General features: G+C 35.6%; 1 long non-coding RNA gene across 1 annotated transcript in view; it reads left to right on the top strand.

The window, feature by feature from the left end:
- The first annotated feature begins 1,365 nt into the window (after nt 1-1,365).
- Nucleotides 1,366-10,734, top strand: part of LOC148215123 (uncharacterized) — a 69,489-nt gene continuing 60,120 nt past the window's right edge. Inside the window, exon 1 of the long non-coding RNA XR_015796732.1 lies at nt 1,366-1,499. This is a non-coding gene — a long non-coding RNA (uncharacterized LOC148215123). The remainder of the gene's footprint in view (nt 1,500-10,734) is intronic.

Below are 10,734 nucleotides of genomic sequence, written 5' to 3'. Positions count from 1 at the left end.
AAGGATAATATTTTATCAAATGTGCTTGTTTCAGCACATTTCTTTTGAACCAAGGCTTTAAAAAATAGATACTCATAGGAAACATGAAATAGTGAACATTTCAAGTAATAGAAATGCAAAATAGCAGAGCAGTCTAAAACAGAAGAACAATTAATCCTTCCCTACTCTTAAGTCTGTATAACTTGGAATGGTCTAGATTTTACAATATTTTATTGTAAAAATATTTTAATTTCCAACTCTTGAGTTATAAAATTAATTTTATGAGTGTTTCTACTAGATCAAAATATATTACTACCATATTTTAGTTTTGGCAAGATAGGCCTGTGGAAGTCTAATTAAATGGCTATAATATTAAAAAGCTATAAGCTCATATTATTCCAAGTGCAGTATAGAAATTGAGAGTGGTGAATGGAAGTACAATGGCCAAGAAGTGCCAAATGGAACTAATGGGAGAGCTAAAAAGATAATTTCAAAGCAAAATGAAGATAACCCTTCCCAGTTGTATAGTGTTAAGACTTGCCTTCAACTCCAAATCAGCACCAGTTAATAAGGCCACATGGTCAGGGATGTTGTAGTCCAACAACTGGTAGGCTACAGTTTCTCTACCTCTAAGCCAGTGTTTCTCAACCTTAGCAACTTTAAGATGAGTGGACTTCAACTCCCAGAATTCCCCACCCAGCTGAACTTCCCAGTGGAAGTTGAAGTCCACTTTCCTTAAAGTTGCCAAGGTTGAGAAACATTGCTCTAAGCTATTATTTCAATATGAAGATAACACTGCCTTGGGACAAACGACAAGAGATTTTCCATTCTGTAGGACTGATGGTAGAATCCTTCTATATAGCTTCTAGACACACCCACATGAGGATTCAGCACCAATTCTTAATCAGCTGTAAGCCTTCATGATCCATGACAATGGCAGAGTCTATTGGGTGTGCTTTGTGATGTAATGAAAAGTGTAGGAATACATGTTTTTGTTTTCTTTTCCTGCAACAATGAAACTTGGCAGAATTTGCAGGTGATTCATTTCTCTGTTAGATTGAAGTTTTGCCTCACTTCTAGCAGGTTTTTCAAGACAATGTCAGCTTTATTTGCTGGAAGTGAAATTGGCATTCCCATTGTTTCATCCCTCTCCTCCATGTGGAAAAAAAATACAAAGCTGCTTGGGCTTTTATTTCCTGTCTTTCCTTTTTGTGTGGAATGTGTGTGTGTGTGATTTTGCTTATTCAGTTAAGCTTATTAAGACATTGTGGTAGGCAGGAAATGGCCCTATAATCAGTTCCAGTTCCTGCCACCTAAAAAGTGGGCCTTTTGTTTAAAGCACCTCCTTTTCAACTGCCACTGTAACTTATAATCATTAAAGGCATGGGGAAAGTATGTGATCGCAACACAGATGACACAATATCATCTGTGTCCTTATTCACATCTCTCAGTGGAATTTATAATACAACAGGAATGACAGCATGGTATACAGGAAAGCTTACACTGTTTCAAATGGTCAGGTATGTGAGGCTTTTTTTTGCAAACTATTAGACACACAGCATGTACTGAAAACAGGAATGGGGACTGCTAGCAATTCATTTCATTTCTTTTTTTGTGAAGTAGGGGCAAGTTTATTTTTTGTTGTGCCAGGATCTGAAGTAACTGAGGTGGAGCTCTGATAGAACGGCTTTTGGGGGACATACTCCTATTAGTCAGCCGGCAGGAGAACTCTGATTAGCTCATTGTCTTCTCAGCATGTTCTCAGCATCCTGATATCAGCAGGCATGAAGATGATCAGCAGGAATACTTCAAACTGCTTTGGAGAGATTAGGAATGGAAATAGTGGACTTGTAAGTAGAATGTATGGAGTTGCCTTATGGGTGCCAAAACATGGGGTGGAATGGTAGGGAAGAATACTTAAATTGTAATTCTTATATGCTTTGATGTCCCTGGCATTATCTAGATTTTGTTGGACTACAACTCCTATAATTCCAACCAATAATGTCTGGGGTTGGGTGGTTTATAGTCCAAGACCATCTGGGGTACCAAAGGGTAGCAACCATGTTATACATCTTTCTGACATTAATTCAGCCAGGCTTTGAAACACTCCAAATTGCAACGGATCTTTTTACTGGATCTTTTTACTTGCCAACATTCATGTAGACTTAATGGTTGTTGCTCATATTGTTATAAAAATGTCTCCCCTTTCATATGTGGACACCTTTTTTTTTCTTTTTCAAAGGTAAAAGGTTTAAAACGATAATGTTATAACCCACATTTTTCTCTGTAGCAAAATAATTTTTAATATTTAAGGTCACATGATTAACACATCAGGCAGAAAAAAGGCCTGAATTATTTAAGCTAATTTATCTAAAAGGGGAAAAAAAAACCCCAAAAAACAAAATAAAACACTCCACTGCAGGAGTTCCATCTGTCTATAGTGGTAAACAGCTACCACCTGCTTCCTGTAAATGGTGGTGTAATATTATTACTCAGTAAATGTCACAATTTCCATTTAACCCCCCCTCCCTTTCAGCTGTCTTCCCTTCCACCAGCAAAATAATAAATCACCTGCTAGTAGGGTCAGTATAAATCCCCTACGTGAGTAATAATAACAAGAAGAAAGAGGCTAGGAAAAAAATTCCCATACTTCCATTGCTGTCTTTTATACAGTAGTGAATCTAGATGATAAAAAGGCAATAGATAATCATTTCCTAGATTGCCCTTCTAAGTCCTTGGGCATGAGAAAGTGAACTGCCAGCAGTTCAACTGCTATAGCATCAGTGGGCCCTTTCCATCATACCAGTTCCAGCTTCCTACTCTAGTGATACTTCCAATGTGTGCAAATGGAACCTCCCTGTTTGCACACAATCTCACTTTTGAAATAAAATGAAGTCAGAACCTTCAGTGAAGTAAAGTACTAACAACCCTATTGACTGATGGATGGGAACTGCACAGGTCTGTTTGCTTTCTGTAAGTATTTCAAGCCATCCCTGTATTGTTCTGTGATTCTAGTAGCCATAAAACACTTTCTGCAAAAAATGTGCTCTGTAATATTAATGAGATTATAACTTTATTACTTTTAAATCAATTTGGATGTGCACTGTCAATTTTTCCAGTACTTCTCTATGGATCACTGTGAGGTATTCATAGTTCACAGGACACATGGAATTAAATGTATCCTTAGTTTTTGACACTTCCAACTACAGCACTTTTGAACTGTATAGAGAGGATAGGTTTTGGAAGCAGAGTTTAAAATCACTCCACCTAGTGATTTAGAATATTTTAAGGTGTGTACATTTTCTGAAAAAAATTCCATTGAAAAATAACCTGAAATAGAATATAGAATATAGAATATAGAATATAGAATATAGAATATAGAATATATATATATATATATATATATATATATATATATACTCGAGTTTTAAAAAAAATCTCATCTGAGTATTTTTACTATCCTCTAGAGGACAAACTAGCCTTTTAAAAAGGCTTTATATTAATTTTTAATATTAAATAATTCCTGATAAAAAGTTACAAAAATTATATTATATTATTATTGTTGTTGTTATTATTATTATTTTCAGTTCCATTTACAAATAAGTTTGTAACCATTATTAAAGACAAAATGCAGCATTTTCTATAAAACAAATATGAAGCATTGGAAAAATTTCACAGTCACTGTGTTCAGCCAACTAGAAAGGTCTTAGATGTTACTGATTAATCTGATATCCAATGATTTATTGGCTTTTATAGGTATATATATATGCTGGGGTTAGAGCCAGTTTGGTGCAGTGGTTAAGATATCAGGCAAGAAACAGGGAGACTGTGAGTTCTGCTCCTGCCTAGTCATGAAGCCAGCTGGGTGACCTTGGTTCAGTCACTCTCTCTCAGTCCTAGGAAGGAGGCAATGGTAAACCACTTTTGAAAAACCTTGCCAAGAAAACTGCAGGGACTTGTCCAGGTAGTCTCTGATAATCAGACATGATTGAATGGATTTAAAAAAATGCTAGAGTAGGAAGAGAAGAGTAGTAGAGGAAGTAGAGTAGGAAATATTCTGCTGACCAAGGATAGCAAAATGATTTGTACCACCTCACATACATGGATATGTTGGGCTTGGTGGGGAGGGGGAATATTCATTTTTGTTAAAAATCAAAAATGATGAAAAATACTTTAGAGTTTTCAGAACAAGGCAGGAAATTGTGATGTCAGTTTTCAGCAATCTTGGTCAGAAATGGCTTCAAAGAATCATTAAGTTGGATTCAAGGCCACAGGTAGCCCCCCCCCCTCCCCTTTTGCTAAGAAAATATTCTTCTTATGCAAGTCTAGATATTGTGTACTGAAGAATAATCTGATTTTTAATCCTAGTAACATTGTAATTGAAATGTAAATAATGGTTAAAGAAATTGTTACATTGTAGTGAATCACCTATATAGTACCTACTAATATGTGGGTAACACTTTGATTTTTAACAATTTCTATAATCACATGTATTCATTGACCATTATTACTAAGGCATCTATATTTGTTTTTTATTATTATTATTGTTGTTGTTGTTCTATTCTAATCTATCTATCTATCTATCTATCTATCTATCTATCTATCTATCTATCTATCTATCTATCATTATTGTTAGCTGCTCAGAGTCACTGGTCTGAGATGGGTGGCTATATAAATTGAATGAATGAATGAATGAATGAATAAATAAATAAATAAATAAATATTACACACACACACATACACACACACACCTTCCTCCTATTTTTCCCCATAGCAACAACACCGGGAAGTGGTTGGGCTGAGAGAGAGAGTGACTGGTCCAAAGTCATACAGCTGGCTTTCAAGTTTAAGGCAGGACAAGATCTCACAGTCTCCTAGTTTCTAGGGCAGCATCTTAGCCACTGTACCAAACTGGCTCTCTGATCAGACCTATGTAGTTTATTTTTAGGGCAACTTCAGTGCAATGTAAGCTTTTTAGGATATCAGTGGAGGGTGAGTGGGAAAATGGACAAGAGGCAGAAGAATGGGCAAGAGGCAGAGGTATAAATTTGTAGAGAAACTGTGGAAAAATGGAGTCACCCAGAAAGATTAAAGTCAGCTTTCAGCTGCCAGGACATGAGCGATTAGGAATACTGAGATATAGAAGAGAATGGCTTGTTCTTTGCAAGAATGTGCTAAAAGTTACAAAAGATTGATGATATACACAGCAGCTGGCCAAGATCCAAGAGAGGCAGCTAAGCTAAATAGCACTTTGAGGCTGCCAGAGCTATAACCTCTGGAAAAAATCTACTATCATCAACCTGCTGTTTGAGGCCGTGTTTGCATATAATCAATAGTAGGCATTATTTTATTAATCTTTTAAATGAAACTTAGTTGCACTAAATTTAGATGTTGGTGTCATGCTTGGATTGTTCAGCGTGCGTGTGTAGATAGATAGATAGACTGTATAGTGGAAGACTGATCACTTTGATCTTTATATGTCAGTTAAGCAAAACTGTTGTGCCTTAACTTGGGGCATAAAAATTCTCTGTACAAGAATGTTTGGTGCATAAAGGATGCACCCATTCCTTTATCGCTCTAGAAAGAGTTTCTTTTGCCACACAATTTGTCCTTGAGACAAATCTTACCACGTTTCAGGTAAAAATATTGCTGATCTTTGATTGTATTAATAAAATTTGATTTAATTTTCAGATAAAATGATGTTGAGGGGTGTGAGGTTGGGAGCTTAGTTTTTTTCACTATGAAGCAAATTGTTGTTCCTCCTTTTTATACAGAAAGAAAACCTGGTCCCAGAAAATGTGATGTGCTCAAAGCCTTAGAAGGAAACAAAACATAAATGTCCATTTCTATGTTCAACGTTAAGCATCTTAGATTATGCTAGAATTCCATGGTACTTCAAAACGGATTTCAAAATGGGAACTTTTCTACATCCTTCCCAAAAATGCCATTAGTAAGTGACTGATTCAGATCTAACTAGCACTGTGTATACATTTACTGTACTGTTAGTTTGTAAATGAGAAACTGCCAGTATATGTTTTTGCTTAATTTGTTACGTATGGCTGCTTTGCTTATTGGAGATGCAACACTGGACATCACCATATTAAAGTGCACATAATCATTTTAAAAAAGAACAGATAAGCCTCTAAGGAAGCCAGTGCTTTGGCAGTGGCCAACAGATGAACATGGAGCACTAGAGCACTGTCTGAGTCAACACGCCCCATTAACATAACACCAAGTACCAGTGTTACTCATAACGGGAGACCAGGACTGTTCAGATTGCTGGCCATTTAAATTGAAAAGAAAATGACTAAAATACAGTATGTCTTGGAGAGCTCTATTGGGACATTTATTGAACCAAAGCTTCATACATGCAATAGAATACAAGAGAAACATGAAATTATTTTCATAAGCAAAGACATAAGTATAGGTAGAAATAGTCCTCCCTGGACCCTTGAATAACATTGAAAATAGATTCTAGAAATGAATATGCCAATTTGTGCTAAATTGAATGGAAAGATATCAGGGGAAATACATCAGATAAATTTTTGCCCCAGGGTACTGGCCTGAATGATCAAATAAAACAGCTAATTTCACAAAATCATTGACCTAGGGGACAAAACTCTGTTTAGACTAATGCCTGTGGTAAAAGAGGAGCACTCAAATCTAATAAAATTGAAATGGCAAAGTTATAGAAATCTTAAGATAGAGAACCATATTTTTAAACTAAAAAGTGGCTGAACACTGCATATTAAAATTACTATTAGAATGTATTTACCCTGATTCTGAAAAAAGTCTAGGCACCTTTTTCTCTCTCTTTCTGAGTAACCCTTCTACCCCCATCCCTTGTGCATCATTGCTATCCTCACTGCAGCCTTGCTCCAGTCCCACACAGCACAACAGTCCAAGGAATTCTAAGCTTATCTGCCCTGAATTAACATGTGTTAAGTACAGACCAGCAGTGAAAGCAGTATGTTTCCTAAAATCATTTACAGAGAAATATGACTTCCTGTATCATTTAAATAGGTTCCCGGGTATGTATGTCATCACTATTTTCCCAAACCAGTGTAAAATTGAGCATATTATCCAGCAATTCTCATCCCTGGGCTATTTCATACTTCTGTCCAATATTTTTTTGTGTTTTTAAGATAAAGAAGACCTCAAGAGGAAGAGATATCATACCCAGTTTATTTATCTGCTTCATGAATTATAAAGAAAAATTTGGTGACAATGGAGTCATAGTACAAGCAACAAGATGAAGCATACAGTACACAATGATAATTTAGTGTGACACAGTAACATCTGCTCAACTGACCAGGGGTAGGAAATTGTAGAGCAGGGCAACTCAGTTCCCCTAGGGCACTGTCCATTCATGCTAAACCTCCTGTTGTCCCTTAATCAGGAGTGTACAAGTTTTTTTTCTCTTGAAGGCTACATTTAGGTTTTTTGAACATATCTCTGGCATCTTTGAATAATTTGCCTTTCTGGGAAACACTTTCTTCCCTCACTGATCATATATTAAAAGAAGATCTGACATGAATTATTCTTGAAAGTAAAACCCTATTTGAAAGGTAGATATCTAGATTACAGGTAGTCCCCAATTTATGACCACAATAGAGACTGGAAAATTTGTCATTAAGCGGTGTGGTTGTTAAGTGACCACACCTGATTTTATGACATTTTTTGCAATGAGTGAATCACTGCAGTTGTTAAGTGAATCATGCAGTTCCTCTTTGATTTTGCTGGTCAGAAGCTGGCTAGGAAAGTCACAAATGGAGATCATGTGACCCTGGGATGCTGCAACCATTGTAAATACATGCCGGTTGCCATGTGCCCGAATTTTGATCACGTGACTGTGGGGATGCTGCAGCAGTTGTAAGCGTGAGGACTGGTTGTAAGTCACTTTTTTCAGCACCATCATAACTTCAAATGGTTGCTAAATGAATGGTCATAAGTCGAGGACTACCTATATTGAGAATGTATAATGAAATGTTTTCTGTTGAACCATTAACAAATACAGCTTTTTCCTTTGTATTTTATTTGAGAACAAACCAAGTAGTAAAAGATCAAACTGGTTGCTTAATTGTTGATTTCATAGGATAGACAGACAGATAGATAGGAGGTAGACAGGCAGACAGATAGCAGATTTCCAAAATATATATAGCCAGTTTCTAAAATAGCTCTGTGAACATAAAAAAATAAGATGCAGTAGCTTTATCAATTCAAAAATAGATGGTTGTTATGCATATATTAATCTCATTGTGCAAAAACCAATAAAATATTTTTTTAATATTGAATGATGACAACTTTTTTCTAAATATTATCTAGTACTTTTTCTAAGGAACATTTTCTTCTCCCCAAATAATAAATGAAAACTTTTAAAAGTGTAAAATGTATATATTGGTGACGTTACTCAACTGCAGTTCAGTATGATATAATATATATGAAGTCTTATTTTTTCCTCAAATAAACAACAAATGTTTGCCAGAGATACCTTTGAAATGGAATTTTATCAATCTATTTTGAAAGATAATTTAAGTGAGGTAGTGCAGTCTTAAATTGTATTTAGTATAGTCTTAATGTTTTCTAGCTGTTATATTGGGGAGAAGATTTTTATTTGTGGTTTGAAATAATTCTAATGAAGAATAGTGCTGATATAATTACGTGTGGCTAGAAAATAACATAATCTGCTTCTAAAAGTGACTTTATCAAGCATGTTTGATAATTTTAATTTCATAAGAATAAATCATGTACTTTAATAACTGAAGTACAAGCCAAATTAACCAAATTATACACTGTAATTAGAATTCAGTACATGTGATTATCTAACAATTTGATTAGATAGCTCTATAAAACTTTTTTAAAAAAATAAAAGTAATTTATTACAGATTAAAAGAGACTATCATTTCAGAACTGTTTGTGCTGTATCATTTTTGAGGCCACCTTTTAATTAGTTATTTCAAGTTAATATGCAAGGACTTTCAGAAGTATTGCAGCTTTTATTAATGCTTTGGGGAAAAATCAGAGAAACTAGGGATAGGAAAAAGCTAAGCATAATTTCTAACTGAATGATGACACCATGTCATTCTAGAGCAGAAGCAGATGATTTTTTTCCAGGCCAAAACCCACTCATAAGCCTTAACATACAGATACAAGTGGATTCAGCTAAAGTATGACTAAATTTGATATCACAATATTTCATTTCAAAACTTAATTAAAATGCAATTATTTTTTTGTCATCCATTAAGTAATTTTATCCTTCTGTACCAAAATAACTTCTGGAGACCCCTGAGTCCCATCAGGCCTTCCAGGGTTACAAGCAAACCTGGTTCCTCAAGTTTTGGATGCTTGTGCTAGAGGCATATTAGAAGTCCCACCAGTATCTGAAGCCCATGGTTACAATACTAGAAAGGCAACTATGCATATGAGACACCTTCTGTTTAGTGGTCCCATACATTGTGTACAAAAGCATAGTAATCTGCTGTATACCAGATTAGACCATGGATTTTTTTACTTTTGGCAGCAGTTGTACAGAAATTTGAACCTTCTGTTCAGATCTTTCTCTTGAATATTGCTTTTCCATTCAGCCATGATTCCTTTTAAAGTGAGCATATTTATTATATTACTAGCAAAGATCATGCTTTAGAGGCACAGTCCAAGGTTCAACCCCCTTCCTAAAGTCCTAGATACTGCTGCCTATGATGGTCAATAATTGAGTAGATAGAATGAAGTTAAATATGTACTCAATATATGAAATGTTGCTGTTTTCCAAAATTCCACATCTGTTTTCTACTCTATATCCTGCCTGGTGAAATCTTGGACATCGCTTCACAGGTTCCTATCAAGGTGAAGCCAAATAATATCTATTTCATTTATGCCACCAATTATGGTTAATTGCATGCATTTCTATCTATTCCACAGCGAGCAAAACATGGAAAGCATACGGCACATACAGCTTGCCTTAGAAACATACTGTCAGAATCCTTGCAAGATTTAATAGCAGATTGTTATGTTGGCTAGTTTAGCAATTGCTTTTTACATGCTACGGTTCTGCCATTGTAAAAGTGGGGGGGGGGCAGAGAGAGAAGGAATGGGAAAGTGTATGAAGCAGATGGCTCCTTATCACAGGCACTGGCATGCTCAAGGTTGTACCAGCAAGGGAATCAGGAGACCAGGAGGTAAGGGGGGTGAAGGAGGGAAAAGTAAGAAAAACAACTTTTGGCGCACTCAGGCTCAGTCTTAGCAATGCTTTGGAACTGTACACTTGTTCTCAATAAATGAACTTTCTTTTGAATCAATACTGGTTGCAAGGAAAGTTACTGGATTTGGGATCAGCAGGTGGCAGATCGTTACACATACACTGTACCAGCATATGAAGTTCGAGACCGTTATAGGAATACTGGTTCAGATCTGTGCAACTATATGACATATGTGTGAGTATATTTTGAAGAAATACATGGAGGTTAATTGTAAATCATGTAGTTTGACAAATTTGGGTTCTCATGAAGACAACACACAACTTTGACAAATTCTAATGTTTCACATTGTCTCAAAATCAGGCATTCAAATCAAAGTACTGTTACTTAAATTTATGTCCCTTAACAGGTGTTCCTTACACTACACACACACACACACACACACACACACACATATATACATATATATATATATATATACATATATATACATAAACACACACACACAGACACGTGTGTGTGTATGTGTGTGTGTATGTATGCATGTGTGTATGTATGTATG

This window comes from Python bivittatus, unplaced genomic scaffold, assembly GCF_059951505.1.
Source record: "Python bivittatus isolate LINGU-HERP-01145 unplaced genomic scaffold, Pbiv_v1 ctg000350_np1212, whole genome shotgun sequence".
Taxonomy (NCBI): Eukaryota; Metazoa; Chordata; class Lepidosauria; order Squamata; family Pythonidae; genus Python; species Python bivittatus.
The sequence above is the reverse complement of the archived record's forward strand: the minus strand, read 5'-3'. Positions and strand labels throughout refer to the sequence as shown.